Below are 4,384 nucleotides of genomic sequence, written 5' to 3'. Positions count from 1 at the left end.
TTGTTGAGTGCATCTTGTAGCGGCAGAGCACCCTGTCCGCATCCTTCACTGCAAGCCGAGGGCAGGAGAGAGAGTTGGGGATACAGAGACGGGGGGTGAGGGGAGGCAGAAGGTGGAAGCAGAAAGACCAGGAGGCTAGCTGTGAGTTACAGAAGGTGGGAAAAGGGGAGACAGGCAGGCCTGAGGAGGGCCTGAGTGCGGGGAAGGGCTGCGTTCCTCCCAGTCCTCCTGGGCCATTGCTGTCTCCCTTCCCTGGTGGCTCAGAGGTTAAAGCGTCTGACTCCAATGCAGGAGACCCAGGTTCGATCCCTGGGTTGGGAAGATCCCCTGGAGAAGGAAGTGGCAACCCACTCCAGTATTCTTGCCTGGAGAATGTCATGGACAGAGGAGCCTGGTAGGCTACAGTCCACGGGGTTGCAAAGAGTCGGACATGACTGAGCGACTTCACTTTCATTCATATCTAGGCTGTGATGACATATATGGAAGAGGAATCAAAAGATTAAGAAATTCAGATGGTTCTGCATTTGTATACTAAGTCTTAGCTCTGTAGATGTTTCCTCTTTGAGTACGTTTCCTTCTCTTAAGATCTAATTACTATTTTTAATATTGTTCTTAATGATCTTTCATTTATAATTTTTCCATCCAGCTATTCCTATTGTTTGGTTTCGTCTACTTTTGTGTTTCATTTAAAAAACAACAAAAAAAGAATTATTGTTTGTAGTATTCTATGACTTGCTTTTTCTCAGAGTAGTATGTCCAAGATTGATCCATGTTCAGATACGTAGCAGTAGTTGATTTATCATCACTTCTGTGTAGTATTCCACTGGATGGAAATATGTAGATGTCTGGGTGCTTTTCTGATTCTGTTTTAGAATACATTCCTAGAACTGAGTTCATAAGATTAAAGATCAACTTATTTAAAATTTTTTTACATATATTGAAAACTTGTCCTCCAAATACTGTACTCCAGTTAAAATCATTTGACCTTCCTCTAAGAAACCCCATTTTTCTCCTGTGTCACCAACACTGACTTCACAGCCCTCTATTTGTTTTCATTTTAAATTCTGAGGTCATCCCCTTAAGAATTAGTTCATTATACCATGAATGAAAATTTTTTCAATAAAATAGTGCATTTAAGCATGAAGATACAATGTTAGGGTTGTTCAATAATGTGTGCCTCTGGGAAACACTATTTAGCTGTGACCAATAAATCTACAGTATCTGGTATATTGTCATCAAAAGGAGAAAATCAGACCTTGGGCTTTTATTGGAAGGAAATTGTTGCCACAAATCTAGTTTCGAGAGATACCAATTTTGTTCAATTTTAAATCTGTGCATATGAAACTCAATTGCAGTGTGTGACTGGCATCGATTTTCTGGCTAGACCTGCCTTTGCTTTCCCTTATCACACTGTGACCCTTGTTAAGTAAGTGGCATCTTTCCAGTGGAAATTATTATATCAAAAGGCTGCTTTGCAATCAGAAGCATTCAAAATAAAAGCTTAACATCCTTGTTACAAGCTAAAAGAAAGGGGAGGAAAACCTATTGATGGTGGACTGATTTTTGTGGGACTTTTTTCTCAAAAACTTAGATTAAAAAAATGTATCTACCAACATTATATTTCAAGTCTTAAATCTGTTTCCTATCCAATTCCCCTTCCTCCACGTAAAATTTAATTATATCCTAAATTTTGCATTTATTAATCCTTTCCTTGTAACTTTGAGCCCGATATTCAAAAGAGGATTCAATAATAAATTCTCTGAGGAAAGAGAATTTGAGATGTTGATTTTTTTTTTATCATCCTTAGAAATCTTAGGAAAAAACAAGGAAGGATGTGTGATAGCAGCAATCAGCTTAGACCTTTCTCTGGGTAAGGATCAAAATGATGTTATCGATCTTGATCTGCTTTGACTAGTAGATTGAAAATTTCCCCTAATCTATGGTTGACATGACTGAAGAAAAAAAATAATAACACCCTCTATGGAAAGCTCTATCATTTGACTCCATCTGGCAAATAGGAAAGGAAAACCTCTAACCTCAGTGAATTAACACTCTCAAATTAATGCAAAGACATTTAAATAAGACTGCTTTTTAATTGATATTTGTATCTTATACAAATAAGTTTAAATTTTTTTAAAATTATATTTCAAAATTTATTATTGTGTGTGCTGGTATTTTATGTGTGGAGAAATTTCCACAGATCCTGTATTGACCAAATTATGTTGGAGAATATATGTGTGATATTTTCAAGTACCTAGAAGATAGCATGCCACATAAAAGTCACTGAATAAATGTTTAATAAATGAAAGTAGCACAGAAGTTGGAGAAGGCGATGGCACCCCACTCCAGTACTCTTACCTGGAAAATCCCATGGACGGAGGGGCCTGGTAGGCTGCAGTCCATGGAGTCTTGAAGAGTCAGACACGACTGAGCGACTTCACTTTCACTTTTCACTTTTATGCATTGGAGAAGGAAATGGCAACCCACTCCAGTGTTCTTGCCTGGAGAATCCCAGGGATGGCGGAGCCTAGTGGGCTGCCATCTATGGGGTTGCACAGAGTTGGACACGACTGAAGCGACACAGCAGCAGCAGCAGCAGCAGCAGCAGCAGCACAGAAGTTCAAACTGTATTCTTCCTTTAGGGCAATTCCTTCAGGAAAGGTAATTGATTTACTCCCTTAAATTTTTGGTTCTTTAACCAGGCTTAGTTAAACTACAGAGGGTTGCATAACACTAAACTTTAACATTATTTCACACTGATCTTTTGACTAAATGGACCAATCCAGCCAGGACTGTAATTTCTGTAGTATATATTCTCCCACTTAGTGATCTTATCCCATCGCAAATTTTTATTCTTAATTCTGGTTCTGGCCTGTTCACTCACAAACTTTGTAATTTTACGCAAGCACTTAGATAAATACTTATCTAAGTACCAATTTCTTGATCTGTAAAATAGGGATAAGAATTCCAAGTCTGTGATGAAAGTTAAATGATATAACTTACGAATATGTAAAACCCTATAACATAGTGGTCAACACATAGATGTCCAGAGTATGTTAATTTTTCACTTCCATCAATTAGATTCACTGTTGTTATATATTTCCCCCTAAATATGTAGCCAAAGCATCTGGTTTGACAAAAATTAGGGTTATTGAATGTAAGCCTTGCTGTAGGTTCAGTGGTGAGATGCAAAGACCAGCATGATATCAACTCTGCCCATAATTGACTGACAATCTGCAGATGGGGCAAAAGGAAGATGGAAAGACACAGATCATTATATTTGTAGCATAATCCAACATCTATGAAAAGATTTGCAAGTGGGAGTATACTTGGACTGGAATTGGAAAAAATGAGTAAAATAAAGGAGGAAAGAAATTTGGATGCAAGGAACTACCTCAAAAAGCATTCAGGGCTATTCATATGTGGAAGGTCTTTGGGATGGCAAACCAGCAAGTATGGCTGGACCAGAATATTTACAAAAGATCTAGAAGGGTCTTGCTCTAAAAAACTAGTTGGTGCATATATAAGTTCAAAAACGTTGACTGCAAGTAAAAGTATGCTCAAATCAATTAAAAACTAATGTATTGTTTAAGTACACCATAAGTAAGGGTTGTTTCACTGATTTGACAGTATAAACAACAAAATGTTTCTTACATTTTCTTTATACCTCTGTGTCCTGCCACATGGAATATCAGCTCCCCATGAGGAACCTTTTTGTTTGTATGTTTGTTTTGTCAAAAAGTGATTATCAAGAAAACAAGATGCCATGCTTTTCCATTTTTGCCTTCTGACAGATTCTCTTAATTCAAGGATCAAAGTTACATGTTGTATCTTGGTTTAGCTGACTCATATCACATAGTCATCTTTGAAACTAGCAGGGTAGCTTAGGAATTGCATTCTTATTGGGTTAGGCCTGATCATCACTCCAGTCCAAACCAGAGATGTATTGAAGGAGGCCAACAAAGGCCTCTTCTGAAGTTGAAGGTGGAGTCAAGCCTGCCAAATCACCAGGCTGCTATACAACTGGGACATTCTCCTAAGATGCTGCTGAAGCAAGCATCATGTTTTCCAGTCTTAGCAGTTAGAGCCTTGAATGCATATTAAAGAGTTTAGAATTTATTCCTTATGTAAAGAGAGACTATCTTTTCAGGTGAGTGTTTCATCTAGGACTGCATATAGCTTGTTGTGGTGGGCTGTAAGGATAGCACTAGACATGAATGAGCTGTCATCCCTGCTTTCAAGGAGACTACATTTTCCTATTTCTTGAGAGACCTACACTACGTTGTTTGAGGTGATACTAAGTCTAAGCTATAGATCAGTTGTAGGCATTCATCCAGCTTTTCATGTGTTGATGTTAATGAGATTTTTGCTTGATATTTTTGGA

The 4,384-nt window shown here is 38.0% G+C and overlaps 1 non-coding gene across 1 annotated transcript; it reads left to right on the top strand.

The window, feature by feature from the left end:
* Window positions 1-249: 249 nt before the first annotated feature.
* Window positions 250-321, top strand: TRNAW-CCA. Its single transcript has one exon. It is a non-coding gene; the product is annotated as a tRNA-Trp (tRNA).
* The last annotated feature ends 4,063 nt before the right edge of the window (window positions 322-4,384 follow it).

This window comes from Oryx dammah, unplaced genomic scaffold (assembly GCF_014754425.2).
Source record: "Oryx dammah isolate SB20612 unplaced genomic scaffold, SCBI_Odam_1.1 HiC_scaffold_5, whole genome shotgun sequence".
Taxonomy (NCBI): Eukaryota; Metazoa; Chordata; class Mammalia; order Artiodactyla; family Bovidae; genus Oryx; species Oryx dammah.
The sequence above is the reverse complement of the archived record's forward strand: the minus strand, read 5'-3'. Positions and strand labels throughout refer to the sequence as shown.